General features: G+C 38.5%; 1 protein-coding gene across 10 annotated transcripts in view; it reads right to left on the reverse strand.

The window, feature by feature from the left end:
• Positions 1 to 22,161, reverse strand: part of ENOX1 (ecto-NOX disulfide-thiol exchanger 1) — a 366,413-nt gene that overhangs the window by 333,376 nt on the left and 10,876 nt on the right. For 6 of the 10 annotated variants that reach the window (XM_050715845.1, XM_035553404.2, XM_050715831.1 and 3 more), the window contains exons 2-3: positions 14,323 to 14,403; positions 12,274 to 12,362 (exon numbers count right to left, since the gene is read on the reverse strand). The exons of 2 other annotated variants lie outside the window; for them this stretch is intronic. The gene's annotated coding sequence lies outside the window, so the exon portion shown is untranslated. The remainder of the gene's footprint in view (positions 1 to 12,273; positions 12,363 to 14,322; positions 14,404 to 22,161) is intronic. 2 more of the 10 variants (XM_050715826.1, XM_050715833.1) reach the window with 2 other exon arrangements.

The following is a 22,161-nucleotide window of genomic DNA, read 5'->3' on the forward strand; positions in this document are numbered from 1 at the left end:
CACCAAAAGGTTATGTGTTTAAAAACGGGCTAAAATCTCTAATAGGATCTTGGTGAATACACTTGAGGTACTTTGAAGCCTGAGGTATCTCAGTGCGAGTGTCTAGATCCAGCAATATGCCTACACGTTTGCTGAACTGAGCTCCGAGTCATACCAAGCCCATAAATAAAAAAGAAACATGATCTTATTAATCTCTTTAGCTTCTCACAAAGGCAGGTCTTCCCAGAAAATAGCAGCAAAAAAAAAAAATCAAAAAAATCCTTACCTACATTACAAGGACCCTAGCAAGAGCATCAGCTATCTTTAGTAAGTCAACATGCAGGTAAGCCCCAAGAATCTCAGATTCAGAAGGCAAGGTCCTGACCTAGCAAGGTCAGCTAGGCTTGCTCTCCCCTCATCCTTCCTTCTCATGCTCTAGCTGGGGTAGAAGAACCATTTCTAAGTAGCTGGATTCACACATCCTCCCACTGAACCCATAGTGGCCAAACTAGGTAATTCCCCAGATTCTTTCCTAACATTTCATGGAAAGCTTTTCTTTCTCTTTGTGGATCACAGCAGCATTTCCCAGCCTAACCCAACTAGCATGTGGGAAATACTATGTTCATCTCCTCCAGAATTCACTAACCTATTCCATTTGTAACCAGTGTGGCATAAGTCACAAGGTTTCTTAGCTCCTCCAGACAAAAGAGCACAAGAACTAGATGAACTTTCCTTGGCACGGCCTCTTTCAGGAAGCTGCTGTTTCCAGGTTGAGGAAACCAAAGCTGACAGCTGAAAAACAGTAAAGTCTGCAGTTCATTTCCCCTTCAGCAGCTGTATATGGAGGTCAAAATGTATGCAGAAGGCGGAGAGGTAAACAATGGAGATGAGCAATACATACAACGCACACAATACGTACATACAACTCCTCACTTTTGGAATACTTAAGTTATCCTCCCAATTTTTAGTGGAAACATTAGTTAGGGTTTTGGATACAAGAAAATAAATGTTCAGGATTCTAGCTGATATTTACATCTATCCTGGGCACCTACAGAATAACGTATGAGCATGTCTGCAAAGCTGAGAAGAAAATGGTGCAGCCTTGTAAAATTAGCAGCTGCTGACCCATAACTAATTTGCAATAGCGTTATTTTTCAAGCTCATTAATGACGTAGGATATAGAAATCCAAGATACTCCATTAAAATGTTAAATACAGCAAAGGCACTTTCCTAAGCAAATCATCAGGGCCACAGCATTATGGATGCCATCTATAAACTTTGCGACAGACTGAAAGAATGGAAATGAAAACTTGTAATATGAAGCCTGTTGGGTTTTCATTAGTTTCTCTCTGTATGCTTTCAGCAGTAACTTACTAAAAGGGCATTTTATTATAAGTTGATGGGTCATTTTGTGAAACTGTGGCACTTTAGTCAAAAATAACTCACTGTAGAAACACTCACTGAAGAAACAGCATGAGTAATAAAGCCACTTACCACACAAGTAAATAAGTGCAGATTTTTCCTGCAGTAACTAACCACATCACAGAATAGTTCAAACTTTATTCCACATATATATAGTACCGCATTTTAAAATGTTGCTCATGTTTGTGCTGTTTGATCACAAGTATCTGTGAGTGTGAGATTTTTGATTGCTGTCTTTTCCTTCGGGTGATGAACTGTACTGTCAAGAGCCACCATTATTAATTGCAGAAGTGTAAGTCTTTGAATTTACGATCATTACCAGCTCAGGGCATCAAATGTTGAAAGTAGCGCACATCTGCTGAAAACCTTAGCAGTGATTGACTTGTTATAAAAATTGCTTTGTGAAGACTGCAGGACTTGATTGTACTGGTGCTGCATTGCACTCATGTACTCACCACTAGTACTTCTCTGCACAACTCCAAAATCTGATTCTGTACGCTGCTGCCTTTTAGGTACTGTTCTTTATTGACTCTGTTATTTGCTGTCTCTGCAAGGACACCTTCTCTGTCCTTCTGCCTCTTCGTGGAAGGATTTCTTTCCTTTCCTCTGTCTTCATCGTCTCCCTGTAATGCCACCAAGAGGCCACTAAACATTTAATCTTTGGAGTTTCTCTGCTTGTCCCAGAGATATGTCACACATTTTACAGTTGATAATGTTCTTTCCCCTGTGTACACAGGATGTTTAGTGTAAAGGCTGAGGAAAAGGGCAAATAGCTGCTGTACTGATTCCAGGCTTTGTGGCAACACTGATAAAGCACTGCTTTTCTAAACAGCACTGGAAGACTTATCAGTGTTCTCCGTTTTAGGATACACATGGAGATCCTAAGACATGGCCCACCCTACATTTCTGCTGCATACAGTCCATTTTAATCCTAGTTAGTGACAGGTAGGTAATATCTTGCATACTTTTAAGACAGTCCTCAGGCAGTACATGTTACCAAGAAACAAGGAACTCATTCAAGGAATTTACCAAACAGACCAGATTATGTACCTATCAATTTACTTCCTCAGAGATTATGAAAGCATTATGGCTGAATACAGGTTTCTTGGAGAAAGTTCCTGTACCTTGCAACATTCATGCTGGATTTATGCCAGACTATAATTACTGCTAGTTAGCAATATGCCTTATTATCTCAAGGCAATTTTTATAAACATCTAATTCTGGAAAATGTCCCCCTCAAAATATTAAGTCTGATGATCAAATTTGCTCTGCTTTTTCCCCTTACTTGATGATTCAAAATTATGTTTTTATCACGCTCCCTTTAATTTGAAGATAAATTACACAACTGTGTTACCACTAGCCTGACCTTGTAAAATAGGAGGGACAGGTCTCTCAGCAGGTAGAGGATGGGATGCAAAATGAGATTAAAAGATGAAGCCACCATGGTTCTTTCATGGAGAGGATCTGAAACTGGCAAGTCAACAAATGTCACTATGCTGAAATTACCTTGCATGGATGTGTCACTTTGAGGACCTAGAGGGTGGGAAGAGCAGACGGGCCCCAGAAACAAAGCCAACTGAAATAACAATTAGAAGTGCTGTGGTTTCTATCCATGCAAGGCAACTTCCACTGGGTATATGAAACTAGATGTTGTTAGTCTTCTCCATACAGTCCTAATGCATTATCATGCATAAAGCTTACTTGCAGAAGTGCCTCTTTTCAGTGCTGCTTTATTGTGTTCCTGCTGGCTATTAGGATCTCTCTGTTCCTCAAAGCAGAGCCAGAGGAACTGTTTGCCTTACCAAGACACGAAGATCTTCTCATCTGGTTGATGGTGCTTAGAGGCTATAACATCTTTAGCACTTTTATAGTGCTAACAACATACTGATTTTTACTAGTGCCTCCTTAATTAAAATGCTTGTCAGCTCCCCTAAACAAGGTAAGTGCTTGGGGTTTTAATGGGGTACAAAACCTCGGCTCAGATCAATGTGGCTAATCTCAGTTTAAGTCCACAATGCCAGGTGCACCATTTTCACTTTTCCAGCAAGAGATACTTGTTTCAAGAAATAGATCTTCCCCTGAATGAACATGCAGTTCGGGAGTGGAAATACTGTAGAAGAAAAAAAAATCCTTGATAAATTGTTTTTTGTTGTTGGTGGTGGTTTTCTTGTTTGTTTGTTTGTTTGTTTTTTAATTGGGAGAAAAATCAGAGTTAAAAACAACAAAAGTGCCCCAAATTCCAGCAAGTTGTTTTTGCAGACATTACTTGGGACTCTTGGGATAAATACCAGGACAATAAAAAGCAGCTTGGTTTATTTCATTTTCTTTCTCTTCTCTCTTCATCATGGTGTTTCCGCCTTCCCCTCCCCTACCCCACCTCACATATAGACATTTTAATTCCCTGACCTCTATTAAGTCTTCACCTTGATTTTCAATGTTCCTATTTTGTTTCTTCTTCTCCTTCCCTGAACAACCCAACTCTTCTTTAATGCCATTGCTTCCAGAAATAAAAAGAACCCCTACTAAAAAGATCTCCAACCCATTTGTAAAATGGAAGCAACTTCACTTAACAATTCTCTATTGAAATTAATAAAGCTTCTCTATGGACAAGGGTGGTGAATCACCTTTTAAAAAAAAATTGCAGCAATTAGTAAGAAAGTTTAATGAGCGATATTATAATTTAATAGTTATGCCAGAGAGCTATTAAAATATAGTATCATATATTAAAACTTCTTATTAGCTACTGCGATTTACTAACCAAAAGAGTTGATTGCTAAAGATGAGCAATCAAATTTTAAGCAGCAAGATTTTGTTGCTGTCCTGCTGCTCCATCAGCTAAAATGCATGGATAGAAGGGGCATCTGCTGTAAAATGGACAACGCAGCAAGCTGTCAATTTCATGCCACAAGGAAACCTTGCTTCCCTCTAACTTTTTTCCTCACAGATTGATTAAAAGAAAATACACACACACTCCTACCTTAGTAACCCATGCTCTAGACGGAATCATTCCCCTAACTTTGAAAACAGACTCATCAAGTTCAGCTGAACTGCCTCTGTGCTTAAAATATCCATGCATGTGTTTATAGACTTAAACTGTGTAGTATTCTCAGGATAATCAAAACTGATGTACAGCAAATCTCTTCTATATTTATTTAATGTTTTGACATCTCAGGAAAAGTGTTAAATGAAATGACAAAGCCCAAACAGCAACAAGAACAAATGCACCACTAAAAAGGCACACAAACTATTACAATGAAACAGTTTAGTTAAGGGCATATGAAATAGTGAATGCATAAAAATAAATGAGGAAAGAATCCCCCTGGAAACAAAATTATTTCAGTTACAGTTTATTTTGATCCCTTTATATTGCATATACATTGTAAATGAAAAAACTTGCAAATTGCCAGCTAAAAGATATATCAAAGGATTTTACCATCCCTACTAAGTGACCAAAACCACATGATGCTTATAAGACAGCACTTTGTTAATTCAAAATAAAATGTTCATTAAAATAATAATAATCATCATCATCTAATTGCATTTCACTAGAGAATCTTTTGAAATATCAAGTACAACGAGCATCATATAATCTTCTACTAAAACTAATTAAATACCGTGTAAGTATATTCCATACGCAAACATGAAAGACCTCTTCAAGGTCCATTTCCTATATATTTTCTAGCAGTCAGAAGTGTTCATTCCAGGCTGAATCTAAGATGGCAAGAGCTGTCAATGGGCACACTTTACCTAAGTTTGCAGCACTTTAAATGAGTTCCTGTGCCTCTCAGTGCATGTTCAAATTCATATTTCTACTCTTTGACACTTCACTTGTGAATAGTGGCCAAAAATATCTTTTCGTCATTACTACCTGGCAGAATTTCACCTACTTCACTCAGACGCAGATGTGATCACAGAGACCCATTCCACTGTCACTTCTCCACTGAACTGCTGTAATGTTTCCTACTTGCCTCTGACAATGCAAGGTACAGCTCATAAAACATGCAGCCATATGTCTCCTAATGGGAACTAGTGGATATGGAGTGGGTAATATATATATAATATTAAAAAGTCACATTTGTGTTGCGTGCTTTAAAATTCTTCCCCAACTATAGAGAGCTCGGGTCTGACTATCCTCTAAGAAATTGTCTTCACACAGCACTAAAAGCAACGTCGATTAAAACTGATAAAAACCGACTGATAAAACAGCCTACAATACCTAACCTCAAACTGTTGGGCTGTGGCACTTCCACTGAAGACAGCCAGAAAATCTGAGTACAGAATTCCCTTCTTTAAGAGGAAATGCAAGATTTTGCAAAGGCCTTGCCATACCCGAAGCCACAATCCCTTAATTAGAAAGTTCACTTCCTTGCCCAGCTGACCTCTCAGCAAGGAGACAATGGTTGAGTGGACAACGGTTTCTGCACAGGGAGTGCAGAGAGCATGGCCCTAAAGCAGAGACTTGTGTGCACGCTGTCTAGACTAACATGCTGAAGACAAACATATAGACAGGCCTCAAGTGTTGCAAATGCACATAAAGAAGCAGTTGTCTGAGCTCTGGCCATAAACCATGTGCAAAGCTACGCTAGTCTATGTAAAGTCTCTTGAATCTAAGCCAGCAGAGAAGAGAAATCTAGAGTTCGCCTTTAATAGCAGACATAAATGTGTTCATGCCAGCCAGTCCAAATCAGGAACTAGCAGTCAGCAGCCTACAACAGCTGACATTTCTTTCTCTCCCTTTTCTTAAGTGGTTTGCAAAGATATACTTGTGGGCAAGCCGTTGCAACAAGCCAGGCTGTACCAAATGGAAATACGTACAACTATAGTAAGTTCCTTGTCCACAATAAACAGTTGTAATCATGCAAAACACTGAGAGAAATGGGCATTCCCAACCGGTGTCCTTGAGGACTCCACAGAGCACCCCCAAAATGAATACTTCTTGCTGATCAGTGCCAAAGTTGGGAACCGGAGGGTGGGTGAGATGAGATAGAAAGAAACTCCCTCTCTCTCTGCCAAGCCCTCCACTTGTTTTAACAAATGATCCATTAGCATCTCCAAATTATCTGGCCAGAGCTACAGCCAGCTCCCTTTCATCCAAGACCAGGCCGCAGCCAAACATTAGGAAATTACCAGCTGGGTCCAACACTAAGGCAGCAGGCCTGCATATCATCAGCACCACAGCATCAATGAATCCCAGGCTGTGCTCTCCTTCACCACCTTTGTCTATACACAAAATGCACGTGGGCAACTGCTCGCTACAAAGCCTGAAGGTATTATTACTGGCCTCAGTCACCAGGATTTCCTCCGAAGGAACCTGGGAGCAGAGAGAAATAGGGCTACTTAAATTACTTAAATATAGTTCTAGGTACCCATGCAAGAATTGTTCAAACACAATCAATACCAGATCTGTATCACCCCTTGAATTAGTGTGAACATCTACAACAGTCTTTTCTAAGAGAAGTCCACAAATAGGCTGGAATAGTACCTACTGTTGCACTGCACGCAACTAACTAGTTCTGTGAACTCAGCTAACACAGAACACAGAAATGACACTTCCCCAATACTGACAAATATCTCACTGCCACTTCTTAATCTCTTTGTCCCAGAAAGAGAAAGCAGAGATGGGACAATTAATTCTAATGGTACATAGCTAGTTTACCTGAAGGTAGTAATCAACATAGGAAATTTTGGATATGCAAATAGATTTTGTGGTGCTTCTTGAGCTTCTGCTTGCTTAAACACCCTCGTAGTTGGACATCTTGGTAGGAGCTCCTAGACATCAAATACGGTGACTTTTTACATTTCAAGAAAGAGAAAAAATGTTTATATGAGTATGCAGTACAGTACTCCAACTGAGAACCTCAGATTTTCTAAGTTACAAGGCAGTCTACATTACTTAGCAGTAAAGTGCTATACCTTTTATGACACCGCAGATTACATAGGACCCAGGGCAAAAGAAGCCCTAACATTAAAAACAATCAGATTAGCATAATATGAGCAGGAAAGAAAAATGCAGAAACATTTGGGGAGCTTTTAATTTTTTTCTTTAAAGCATTTCAACTCCTCCAGCCAAAGTAAATGCACCACAGATTAGTTCTCAGAAGTGCCCTCAGCCAAAAAGTAAGTTATTATAACATGGAGAATGATATCGGGAACTAAGTAAAGCTTTAACAGCCTCCACGGAACATAATAGATGTGGGGGGCTCAGAACACAGACTGAAACAAGCACACATTAAAGTTTCCAGACCTAATAAAGACATTGAAAATCAGGTGAGCTAGCAAGAACACTAGTAATGCATATACCTCTTAGTGCCATTATGGAATTAAGAAGGTATTATTCTAGTTTTGACTTATACAGTTCCTGTTAAATTTCCTATAGCAATGGCTTAATGAAATAAATAGCTCCTCTTGAACCCACCTAAAGGCAACAACTACTCTTGCTGGTGCTGAACCAGCAAGGAAATATGGTGTGTCAGCATCTTGGGACGCTCATCCCTGCCAGACAGCATCCTGCCATCTACAATGGATCAAACAAAATTATAAGCCCCAACCATTAAAAAATAGTGACTTCTTTACAGTGAGATTTATGGGAGGGGAAAACAGAAAAAGCTTTCTAACAATCATTTTACTTTGGAATAGAGCTTAACATTTCATTTCTTAATACTGATTCTTAAAGAGATTTTCCAATTCTTGAGAATTGCTTTCTGGGACTAGACCAATATCTCACTGACAGAAACCAAACAACAAAAGAAAATACACAGATGAGGCAGTTAAGGAATAATCTGTCTTCTTGGAGTTAAGAGGAAGCTCCTTTAGTGCCCACCCACAGGCACAATCCAAGCCTGATCCTGGTTAGTCTCTGATCCCAACCTGGTGTCCCAGTCCATTCTCCCTGTGGCCTGGACCTCACCTGAGTGAGCTAACTGAGTCCAGGACAGGTTGCCAGCACCAGTTCTGCAACGTCCCTTTCAGATTTCTACACTCCTCCCAGATCAATGAAAAAGATGAGCTCCATTTCCAGAAATGTTTTCCTCTACTTGCAAGTAGGACAGCAGAAACTGCTATCAAAGTACATGGTAGAAAGAGTGCTCACTCACTTCTGACTCTGGGAAAACTGCCTTCAAATTCAATCCTAAACATCCACATAAGATGTATCCCAGAGGCAATGTTCTGCACCTTAAGTTAAGATAGCTGAACCTCCTAGATGCTGATCAATTGCTACCTCATTTGTCCAAGTATCCCATCTATTTTCAAATTATCCCACAATGGCGTACAGTTGGTGATGAAAGGCTTAAAAGAAGGTGCTGTTCACCACTCTCACAGTAGCAAAAAGATATTCCACTTAAATTGTTGATCTCAGCTGAAGGACAAGAATTGAGTACATAACCATCCTACACTGTTTGTGTAGTCAAGATGTCACCCACGCTAAGATTGAAATCTATACCTATAGATATAGATCTAGAAAGGTATCTGTCTCTCTCCATACAAAAGAAACTAGGGTGACTTCTAAAAAAAGGCATCTTTCTTAAACACGTCACGTGTTAGCTGGGATGAATTCAGGCTATGCTTCCCGAAGACCCAAACTACCTCCTTATTTTCTCAGCAACATCAAAGAGATGAACATTATCTAGGACGCATAACAGTTTTGGTCATGTAGTTTACTAGACATCTTAGAAACTGACACACAAGACAGCTTTAAAAAAATAAAAAGAAGAAAGGATGACATCCTCACACACATACAGAGGCTCAGTAAACACACTCTCTTTTGCTATCTCCACTAGTTCCAAGAAATGGCAGTCTAGATTTTCATGCCCAGTTGGCTCTGCTGCACACTACAGATAGACAAGTGGATGACTGATGGATTCTACAGTACAGGAAGCCTTTCTTGTTGGCAAATGCACACTTGAAAGAGGATTACTGATCTCCAAACCACAGCAGAAACTAACAGGGTCTGTAGACCACTTGTTTGAGATTTACATTTAGTATATGACAAACACAAATATTATTTTGGGTTTGAATATCCTTGGGTTATCCAGACAGTGCTTATTCTAATTCTCGGTGAAGCAGGTATTCAGAACTAGGTAATATGAGCATTGATTCTCAATCTGTGTCATTAAAAACAAAATTTACAGTAAAATTTCATACCTTTGCCTATTGGAATTGATCTGAATTGGACAACACATTTTCATACATTTTCAGTAAGCTCAGGCAGAGTTTCCCAGCTAGACAATCAGGAACTGAGTGCACTCTGGTCTCAACGCATTCAGTGAGGATGTCCCTAAGCACTCTTTGGTAGGCAGTGTTAGCTCTTCACCTGGTTTGTGTGGCACATGGTTTTGGGATAGTCCTCCTGTCCTTCATCTCTTCAAAGAAATATGAATCACAGATGCAAGCGGATACTAAAGACCCCATGACAGCTAAATCAGTCTTTCCCAGGGTCACACTTCTGCAGACAGTCAGGATTTATAGTCCAGAGCCAACTCAGTCAGTTTTACCTTACCTAGACTTTATACTTCTACGCTTCCCTTTCCTGCAGTATGTTTCAACTAAAGCCAGAACACTAACAGGAATACGGGATCCTTTTCTCCCAACAAGAATCCTCTACTGAATCACGTGCTGTTGCCTTATCACCCACTTAGAGTACTTCCTTCCTCCTAGGCCAGACAGTCAAGCAAAGCATTATTCCCTACAAAAGTCAGCCAAGCTTCTGAAGCTCAGCAAGCTCCCCAGGGTCTCATTTATAAACTTCCTTTGTTCTGCTTCTGGAAAAATAGTGAATGTTTCCACTGCTTTCCCTGCAGAGTAACTTGGCTGAAGCCTCTTTTCCTAAGACTTCAGTGCCAGTTATTCCCACTTCAGTGGGTGCCATCGAGGCTAATGGTCATCTATCACTCTTGCTCTGAGCCCCAACAGCGTTATCGCCTGAGGCATTCTGTGAGAAAGCAACTGAGCCAGAATTCATAAACTGCACATTGAGATTCCATAAATACAATTTCCAAACCAACTCTGACTCCTTTCTCAAGGAGCTTTTGAAAATCAAATGAGTCCATCAGTGAATCCAGACATCAGCAACTCCAAAATGAAAAAGGCTTGTGTTCTTGGCATGAGATTATATCAACAGGAAAGTGATCTAGCAGCAAAACCTCTCCATTTCTTGTAACATAAAATTCATTCTTGGGTATTTCCGTCAAAGATGAAGGAGTATTGAACAGTTAATGGCCAAATAAATACAGAAACTTGGTGAAACATCAGGAGTGATCTAGTGATTTCATCACCAGATCTCCAGCTTCTCTACACAGAAAAAGATTTTGCTTAACTCATCATTCAGTAGTTCTAATCCAACCTTGAAATCGAATACAACCAGGGCGTGTCTTCCCTTCAGTTCTTACTTAACCCCCCCAAATTAGGAGACACAATGCCACTTTCAATTTTCCATACAATTCCCATGGCATTATGCTGAAGTATTATGACATAAAATTAAGCCAAGTATGCTGTTCTTTATGAGAGAATTTTTTACCCCTTACTTTAAATTGGCCTAAAATTCCTATCAGATGCCACAGTAAGAGCTACCCTTCTTTCTGGAAAGAAATTTCCTTGCATTGAGGCACAATAATCTTCTGTGATATGTATACGACATACCACTTTGTACAGGCAAACAAATGAGATTGGAAATCAAAATCTAGTCAGAATGACACTCTTATGACAATATAACAGCAGTCTTAAAATACCAGCTACGTATTTTTTAGTCCCCTCGGATATGTTTTTCTACGAGCTTGCAGAAAGGAACACCATCATTTTTGATGTAAAGAACATTGAAGGTTTAGTCAAAACACCCAAACAAATTGACAACAAAAGTTTTAAACAGAAAAAGAACAGAGGTAAACATTTGGACTGCAAAGTTCTTATGGACGATATCAAGATTTCCTCAGCTTTCACTAAATGGAAGTTCCTCTTGTCCATAACCTCCGCAGGGCAGATAGAAGGGAGGAAATAGAGATTTTGAAGCATGAATGAAAGAGCTATAGTTGGGAAAAGAACATGAAAATGGACTTCTTTCCTTCCTTCACTTGAAATACTGAAAATTGCTATTGTGCAAACAGTTCTTTTCTACTGTGCACTTTTTGTTGTGACTTTTAAGCCCCATAGACACAAGGCTGAGGAAAATGAATACTCATGATATATTTGAACAAATCCTCTCCAAAACGATAAACAGCAATTAAGAACGACCTTTCCAGAGAAAAGGATCGTAACAGATATCGACTGGGATAATTCCCCCATTCATATCATTTAAGGGAATGATACCACATACGGTGTGTTGAAGTGAAGTTTCACAATACATCTCCTTCCTGTCACTGTAACAACAACCCAAGGGAGTGTGGTGATACTGCAAATGTTCTTGTCCTGATCATGTTCTTCCTGAAATGGAAGCTCAAATGTAGAAAAATAAAGAATATTTTCCAACACTAACTCCCATGCTACCATACCTTTAAAAAATAAATACATAAAAGAGTTCTGTGGCATATTTCGTGGCAGAAAAACAAAGCTAAACAAAGACAGCTTTCACTATCCCCAAACAAGCTTCTTTTCAGGGAAAATCCTATTTATTCTAGATTTTGAGATGGCAGCTAAACTCGCACAAAAAATGACATCATACGAAATTAAGTACTACCTACAAACTACAAATCTGTTCCACTTAGGTACGTAGAGCAAACGTCTTAACACCTTTTATTCGGGAATATTTGGTGCAAACCTCAGAGCAGCTGAGAGCTCCTTTGACCTCCTCAAAGATCAATCTGTTTTGCAATCACACCGGACCTGTCCTCTGTTATTCTGAATTTGATTACTCTGCAAAGAACAGCATGATGGTTCACTTACTACAGAGAAGATGCTGATACTTTTCTCCTGAGTCCAGGTCCTGACATTTTTCTTCTTCCAGAAGGTAGTCAAAGCACATATACAGCTCCCTACAGTGGAAATTCACAACCAGTCAGTTAATCTACTTCAGCCATGAAGCCTTGGGCCATGCTGTAATTTACGCAATTTGTGTAAATCATGTATTATTTTGTTCATTAGCACTAATGTTTGTTATAGACCCCAATACAAGATTACAGTTAGATTAAAAAAAGAAACAAACAAACAAAAAAAACTATTTCACATACAGTAGAAGGCTGATGGCATCCACTGGTCAAAAATAAATAAATAAATGAACACTCAGATACTGTTGCAGTCAAAGTCATTGCTTTGCTGAAGAATTACAGATTACACTGAAATTGAATTCCTTTCCTAAAGAATGGAGGAAAACACACACACAAAATCTGCCTTTTCTCTTCCTTCCACCTGAGCCCCCGTTGCTGCTAAGTGCCTAACAAACATTTACCGGGATAGTCCCTAACAATTCTCTCGGAATTAGTAAGGCGGTATGCACCTTTGCAAAGAAAGGGCAGAGACCAAGCAATAAGCTTTTATGATCTATCTTTTCAGTTACAAGTGGAGGCAAATCTGATGACAAATACGTTTCAGAAAGCTGAATGTGTTGTTATAGCACAATACTATGGGATACCAAACATTTCCATTTCTACTTCAGTTTACATGAGAATACCAATACTCAAGATTTCCCACATGAATGGCCTGTTTCATTTTTAAGTCTGATTTTGTGTGGTTTTGTGTTTCTTCCCCCCTAGAGATCTTAACTATTTCCTCCTGGTGTTCTGTCTACGGTGTGATACATTCATTCTTTTGGCCTTGGAGTTACAGTGCAAAGATCATTTGTCTGAACAATCCCTAGCAGGGGACTGAAGCAAAGATGGGTAAAATCCATACCATGAGAAAGTGCAAAAGGATGGACCAGACATACAACAGGCAATCAAATGACATATGGCAAAATCTATGCCATTCAATGGAGTCATTTTTAACTTCTTGCTTATGCACGTATATAGTAACAACCACTTCCACCTCAAACCATGAAATAAGAAAAAAAAATACAATAATTTCTGACTGAGGGAAACAAGATTCAGGTTCTCACTAAGCCAAAGTCAAGCAATATTTTTCTTTCTCCTCTCAAGAGAATGCACTGAAAAGCCTTTCTATTCACAGCAAGTAATGGCAAGGCTTACACTAGACAGCAATCCTCACTGAGTACATGTAGAGATGGTGGTTTCATAGCATTCCCCAAAGCACGCATCCCCATTTGGGATGTACCTGTGTGAGAGCTACAAACCCAGCACACTTCGGGATCCGGTCTGCACAGACCAAACAAAAACTTGTTTGTGCTTTACAATTTGAGCTGTCTTTATTAAGTGCAACAGTGTTAGATACAATGATGTTTTGAAATATATTTTTATACAGTTAACTGATGGGAGATGAGGCTTTTATATTCATATTAGAGATATTTTCCAAGTCATGTTACATTACCTCCTGATATAAAAAAAAGAAGAAACAAAAACAAAAAACAACCCAGCCACTTCAAAAAGATGTATAACTTTCTAGAAATACACCAGTGATGCATGCGAATTGATGTTAAGTTAGAAAGCAAGCTTCCAAGCCAAAACTACATATAATTTCTACTACCACACAAACCAAAACAAGTCAATGCTTGCATAAATATTCCTACTATGCTTGTCACTCTGTTTCAGTTACATGCATCCTGGTCTTTCCATTATTGAAATTTAGAATTAATGACCCACTGAGATTTATAGGGCTAATTACATCTCTCAGCATTACCACTTCGTAGGCCTCTGCAGCCTTAAAACAGACGTTGGAAGGTCACTTGGAAAATTCTCATTACGTTCAATAGACATCAAATGAGGCCTTTTGCCAATAAATAAATAAATAAATAAAAATAAAAGAGAGATAGAAAGAGAATTCTTCATAGGAGACACTTAAAAAAAAATCCACTTCTATCAATATTTCCATAAAAGTACTCACAGTGCATTTTTTGAGAGAACTGATTAGTAGCATTTTCAACAGCACAGTCCAGTTGAATCCATTTGTTTTTCTTCATCTCTTCTAAAAATTTGGAATAAGTACACCTGGAGTTAGCACTGGTCATTATTCAGTGGGAAATGAAGGAAAAGTTTGTGTCTATGTTAACACACATATGACAGATATTACCAATAAGTTACATCTGTAGGGATTGCTCAGTGTTCATGAAACTGAGGAGTTCAACTGGCAACAATCCTGGTAAGTGAGAAGTCCATAAAATAATTTTGCCCAGTTGCACTTACTGAGGCAGCTGAAATTTGTCTTTGCTCACATACAGCATTGCACACAGATTGCTCAATGTAGATAATTCCATATGTTTTTGTGTTTCCTTTCCCCCTTTTCACAGGCATGTCTTTCTTTAAGGAACCCAAAGTGCTGGGACTGATGCAAGTCACTGAACAGTAATCACAAGTTGCACAACAAAAAGTTTGGAAATGAAGAAAAAGCACAGCATTTTTGTAAGAAAAAGGCTGATTGACAAACAGATATGAACAAAGAAATTCAGAACTCAAAAATATTGTGCTTTTTTTTTAACTTCAAAAATTTTAATAAAAGGAAAAGAAATCCTGAGTAGATAGCTAGTCAGACCTCTGCATAGCAAGAATTACGCCATTCAAGTACATACAATTTATAATAAATGCCAACCACCATCTTTAACGACAGCACCACTGACAAATGCCACCATAGTTAAGCTAGAAATGCTCTGCGTTTTGAGTCATGAATAGAAAGTGCTCAGCCTTATTTGCTATATACAATCATGCCATCCAAGTACAGGCAGCAACATTTACTGAGAAATTCACTGAAAGATAACAACTGATTTAAAAGGGGTTCATGCAAGTTTAGCTAAGAAGCAACTTCAGAGATTATTTTCAATTACTGAGATAAAAATCACAGCTTCTCTCTGGATAAAAAGAGGAAAGTTATTTTTCCATACACTATATACAGCATATGAAAGCTTTAAGAACAGCCTGATTTCACAAACAGTATCAGCCTTCTACTAATATTCCTTAATTCTGGTTTTCCCTCCCTCAAGTCATTTTTCAAATTATTTTCAACATTTTATTTGATCGATTAATAAAAAGCAGCTTTTCTGCTGCAGATAGCAGGTTACAAAATTCCCTTTTACATTGAACAGGCTTACCCTGCTGTAACTGATTTTTTGTTGTTGTTGTTGTTGCTTAGTTGTGGTTGTTTTCTTTTACCAGATCTGTAAGGTTCTGGCCAAGCATTGTATTTATCTGCAGAGAACTCCTCATTGATTTCAGAGAGCATGAGGATGACAGCAGGACACGAGCACTAATTTTCAATCCTCCTAAACTAGCATGAGGGTCAGGTTTATGAATTAATAAACCAGAAATCCTCTGTTAACTTGCATCAAAAAGAGCTTTCCCAGCTTGTCTTGAAAGGCCATGGATCTGGGAAAAAAAGCCCCATTTTCAGCTCCTCTAAACTCACTATCAAACAGGTCAGCATCCCTATTTAACGAGCAACACATGGCATCCTCAACTGCTGCACGGGGGATACATCCAGGCTGCCTACTTTACACATATAACTTTGCTGAGACTTAAACTTGCAATTGTAGGGTTCCTGTACACTCAGCGGAGAGATTCAGACACCTGGAGCAGGCAATTCAGAGCCCAAGGGGCTGCACTGATGGCACACACTGTGCTAGCTCATAATTAGCACACCTGTGTTGCATGTTCCGAGTCTGTCCAGTCCCTCTACAAATTTCCGCACCGCACCATGCTTCATGCACACTGTGCATATGAAACTAAGTCCCCTTGGTGTTTCAGCCCTACTGCCTCATTTCATTACCTGACTAAGAGAAAGAAATCTGCATATGCAATATAACCATAATCCTCTTAGGGCAACAAAAAGCCTCAGGTGTTAAAGGGCAGGATGTACGTAGAAATAAAGAAATGTGAGATTTATTTTCCTCAGCACGTAAACCTAGAGACATGTCATGAACATATATTAGCCCTCTTAAGACAACTACTCGAGGTACCGATGGAGCTGACAGTGCAATCTTGTCAGGCTCCCATCAGACTCATGTTAGTAGTATTCGGGGCAGACGGCAGCTCCAGAGCAGTTTAGCCTCTCTAATACATTCCATCCATCTTACAAGGTCTGTTTTATTAGCTTGAGAAAATAAGAATAAACTGTATTCCAAACAGTAGAGTCACTGAGAAGAAACAGATTTCTTGGATGTAAAACAGGAAAGCGTATATGGCCGAACAGTGAATGGCTTACTAGACTGGGAAAAAAAACACCTTTGGAGAGAAAGTACTGCTATCTGTATGCCTTTAAAGACAAAAGCAAAGGTCTTCCAGTCATAAACCATCATAAGATTATTGGCTGATCACCTGCTGTCTTGCATGCACATCAAGCTGTTGTTACAGCAAGATTTGTTCGCTTGCATTGCCAAAATGAAGGTCTCTTAAAAAATAAAAAAAATAAAATAAAATAGCCCATTGAAAATAACTCCCTAATCTGCCATCCTTTGAATAGAACTGAAGTGCTCTTCACACACATAGTACACAAGCATCTTGAATTAGCGGGGAACTATTTTTAAATACATGAAGGCTAAGATACGAAATTAGTTTCATGGGGAATGAGAACCTAAGAGATTATTTACTTTCCCTTAATTACTTTGACTCACCACTCATTTAGCTTGCCAATAGTACTACCTATTTCACACTCAAATTTTGAATCTAAAGATATGCAAGTATGTTTTTTGAACATTTAAGATTATGGATCTTAATGACATAACTGCATTTCTCAACGTGACTGACCCACATATAAGCTACTTAAAGATACTGTACGGTACAAATATTTCTTTCTTTGGAAAAACTGCCTCAAAGTAAGGATCCCTGCAAAAAAATAAGCACCTTTCTTTGAGCAAACGCATGAAAATTCTGATAACTGTACAAAATTATTATAATAGATGCAGGTAGCCTGTTATACTACTGATCTCTTATAATGGAAGGAGTCAAACAGAAATTAGTACTAAAAAAAATATTTTTGAGAGAAAGGAACTCAGGTAACAAGACAGTACAACTTCTGAGCCTGAAAGAAAGGCTCAAGTTTCTAAGCCTCAGAGTAACAAGAAATTAAGTGCATACATTGAATGAAAAAAAAAAAAAAAGTAATAATAATAAGCTCTATAATCTTATCCCTGTAGAAAAAATAAAAATAAAAAATTATTAGGATCTTTTTGACAGAGCCTTGTAACATAGGAAAGTGGGAAAACAAAAAATAGAAAGGGTGAAGGGAGCAAAGAATAGGGAAGTAATAAATGTATGGTGAATAAATGTATGGTGTATAAAAGAAATGGAGGCCACAGTTTAAAAAAAAAAAAAAAAGACATGAGACAGACAGGAGAAAGAAGGGTTAAAAATAAAAGGAGAGAAGGCAAGGGATAGGAAGACATGGAAGACATGGAAGGGACAGCTTAAAAAAAAAATAAAAGGAAACACAACACAGCTCTAAATTCCTTCCTCCCCCCCGCCCAAAAAAAATTACACTGGAAGCCAGAGCTGGAAGAAAAGCAAGTGCAAAACATTTCAGTAGCTAATGAAGCTCCCTTCAGTGCTGACAGCCCTGAGAGCAGTCCTGTCTCTGTCAAGCAGCGGGACTTTTGGCCAGAACTTCTCTCGTCCCCTTGGGAATAAGGTTGAGCTGAAGCAATGCCTGGATGATTTTCAATGCTTTAACACCTGAGACACTGCATAACATAACATCAGCTCTGGATTTTTTAGGATGACTAGTTTTTGCTAAGAGGATTAAGAGGTGCAAAAATTGTCAAAGTACTTTCTATACGTAGCAGCACATACTACTGCCACCAGGTATCTGAAAGTGAGTTTGTATCTGAAATTATGAATTTCCTCATTAAGCAAAGTTATCAAACCATTAATGTTATAAAGTAAGAATTCTATCAGCTGTCAATGACTAATTTATCAGGAAAAAAATAGAGGCTGTTAAAGCAATTAGCAAATGAAAAATTTTAAGTGGTGTTTCTGAAGATTTTCAAGAGATTTGATGAGAAAGAAGCTTGGGCTTTGGGTCACACTTTTCAGCAGTGAATTTTGTGCTTTTCCAGCAGAACAACCATTGCAGTGTAGAAAAAGAAAGAGGAGAGACCCTGAATAGAATTTCTCAAATCACTTATTATAATATAATGAATATTAACAATACATAGTACAAATTCTCTTGAGAATTGACTATTGCTGGGTTTTGGATCCCTTCTTCTAGGCTGTTCAGGTTGCTAGGGAATTTCACAGTTAATGGTGTATTTCCATATGAATGTTTGAAGAAGGGGGAAGGGTTTGCAAAACTGAATCTTAAGCATGGAGTTTTCTTTGTGCTTTTGAGAAAAAAAAAATCCAATGTTCTTGTAAAGCTGAAATAGGACACTCTTTCAAACTTACTTATGCATTATCTACGTTTTTTTAGGAGAAAAAAAAATCATAGAAAATAGTTAGAGTCACTGTGAGGAAGAGCTTGCTTCTCTTGCTATGGCCAGCAGTAATACACCAGACTTGCCATTATACACACTCAAAGGGCAACAAGTGGTCTAGAAAACATAGCAGCTGTATTTTGCTTTGACGGTTAAAAGCAAGAAATACATTTTGTTTTAAACAGATTATATGCACATTTTTCATAGACCATTTGGAAAGCACATAGCTGTGGGCTTCCCAGTGACAAATACACAGAGACACCAGCAAGTGACAACATACTTTGTACTCCTTGACATGGATGAAAGAATTCAGTTCAACTGTTCTATTTTTTTCTATTTCAAAAGAGAAATGCCTAGGAAAAAGATCTTTTTAGCCCTGCTTCCTGAGAACAAAGCTTAAAGAATGGCTTTATCTTTCCCCACATCTTAATCTATTTCTCCTTTCCTCAGTAACTTTGGGTGTCATTGGTAGACATCAGCGAAAGCTGAAAGAGGGCAGAATCCCTTCATTTTTCTGAAAATAAGTGGCTGGACAGAGGGGTAAAAATAACTAATGTCCCAAGGTTTGAAAGGTAGGTATTCAGTTTTCTATCAGAAAATGCACAGAGGAATCACCACTGAAGAAGAACCCACAGAAAATAAGGCAGGGTTGGCTCCAAGCTCACACCACCACCACTTATCTGGTTATGCTTTCCCATCCTTCAGAATTCAAAACATCTCAACTCTGGCAACTCTTATTTACTGCCCGTGTACAGTAAATAGAGATACACTGTCATTAGCAGCTACTGTGACAGTTGATCTTCACACCACAGTATTATCCTAATAAACTGTTTCTAAGCCCCAGGGTCTTTGTTCTCATACAACTGACCTACAGCTGGTCACCCTGGATCTTACACAAAGCATGACGAGCACTAAGGTTATATGAGTTAATTGCATAGTGACTGCAGAGTAGCATGCTTTCTTCCGTTCAGCAATGTGTTTTTTCTCTACTGAAAACAATTGGAGTTACACTGTAATTCAAGTTAATGATAGAACGGTATATGTGGATAACTCTATCATTAGTTAATGTTACCACCACACGAGCTTGCCTGTATGGTATTTGACAACAAAAATCAAGTTAAACAACCTCCTCCAGAATGAAGACAATATTGGATTAATTAGGTAACTTGCTAGACATTTAGAAAATGAAGATGAATATCCCTTTTATAACCATATTAAAATCCTGAGGAATAAGAACCAGATTGTAATCTGTTATTGTAGTGTAAATCATGAATATCTCCAGTTTGAATTAGTTGAGTTTTAAATCCCTGGAGACCAGAATCTGGCCCCATCAATCTTAACAGAACATTTGACTTATTGCTCGCATAAAAAGGATGTAATTTCCATCAACACATAATGCACAGGAAACCATTTGTTTCCTAGGAGAGTTCAAAATTCTCAGAAAAAAATAAAAATAAAAATAAAAATAATAAAAATAAAAAATAAAAATAAAAAATCTACTTGTTCTGGTAGTCCTACCATCTTCTATTATTTTTATTGGTCTGTATGCTACTTTTGCTTTTAAGTATGGAGTAGAAGTCAGGAGAAAGGCTGAAACTGGGTTCCATTACTCAGCCTTTTCCCCACACATTTCCCAGAACTCAGGCAACTTTCTTCCTCCAACTAAAGACAGCTGTTGGAAATACACCAAGAAGTCCATAAAGATTTTACTAGGTAAAACACGAACCACACATTACTCAATTCATTTTGTAACAAGATTATTCCTTCACATTGGTCCAAAACTGAGACCATGCAACTCTGAAAATACACCAAAATGTAGTAACTGAGTCACTAGTCTCTAAATAGTCTGGCCTAACACTCTCGGTCTATTTTTAGTTGTGCTTTAGCAATCTGGGATATGTCTACATAAGCCTTTTGAAGACAGGTTAGTTTTCTCTCTGCCTAAGCTTCCTGATACTTCCATACCAGCCAGGGCTGAACCTCAAGTTGTGTTAGCAAGGGATCATGAAAAAGTGAACTTATCATAATGTTTCGAGCCTAACAGTGCAGGATGGCAAAACGCTCAACATTGGGCTTGGCAGGAAAGAAAACGCTTTCAGATCTGAAATATATCCATGTTAAACCTCCAGCATCTCCTATAACATGCCTGCTACATTATCCATTATTCTGACACAAAGAGGGATGGATAACAGACTGACCATCTGCATTACAGTTTAAGCTGTAAACCGCACCCCTTCCAGTTGTCCCATTTCCTTTTATCCCACTCACCGTAGGGCTTGGCAAGAATCACAGACAAATAGAGCTGGAAACAGCTACATGACAGGGTCAGTTATCTCCTTCAAAAATAACACAGTTACATCTAAAACACACTTAAGAGACCTCAACAGATACAGGCCCCACAACGTTCACACAATCCACTCCAGAATTCCTCGGCATCCTACCACTAGAACATTTTTCATAAACTCATTCTTTCTTGCAACATAGTCAGCCTATTACTCTTACTCTACTTATTGTGGGGTTTGTAAACAGACTTCCCCCCCCACCTTGTATGTCAGACTTCATCCTGTTCTCCATCATCGTTCAAAGCATTAATCCTATCAACTAGTTTCTATAGCTGCTGAGGACTGTTTTTTGTTTGTTTGTTTGTTTTTCCCTCAGATATTGACTGTTATTTATTTGCAAGCTGAAGGAAGAAAATTTCCACTTGAACTGAAGTGTCATCAGGCTGCAGTTGGTCAAAATCCTTCTGAAACCATCATTAGTTGTGTTCCTAAGATTCTGGGTTCCTTGGGGATTATCTTGCTGTGTAAAATTTATACAAAAAACATATTCAATTTCATTCTAAATACACCTGCATTATTGAGGACCACAGAGTAGAGGCAAAAATAAAGACAAGATCTTTCTCCTCAGTGGATGACCAAGAGAAACTGAAGGAAGAGACCATAAATAACCTCTTCTCCAGCCAACTCTTAGTTCTGGTGACTGTTCTTTCTCACCGAGAATGAACTCAGCATTAGGACAAACCTACTTCAGAAGTTCTCATTTCATTTTGTTTCTGCGGCTGCTACGCTTGCTCCTCAGGCACTTAGAGAACACCTTGTCATACAGTCATTCCCTGGGATCCCTTAGAGACATGACTGATAGCGCTACAAAGGCCTGCATCTTTCCTTGCATGGATGCTTATAGCTACTCTCTGAACATTTCTCATATCCAGTGAACCATCTTGCATTAATGTAAGTGCTGTTTATTTTAGGCTTTGGTTTTCAATTCTGCATTTCCTTTTTCCTTTATCCATTGAATGGTGAACGAGCGAATTTAAATCTCTT

Source organism: Cygnus atratus, chromosome 1, assembly GCF_013377495.2.
Source record: "Cygnus atratus isolate AKBS03 ecotype Queensland, Australia chromosome 1, CAtr_DNAZoo_HiC_assembly, whole genome shotgun sequence".
Taxonomy (NCBI): Eukaryota; Metazoa; Chordata; class Aves; order Anseriformes; family Anatidae; genus Cygnus; species Cygnus atratus.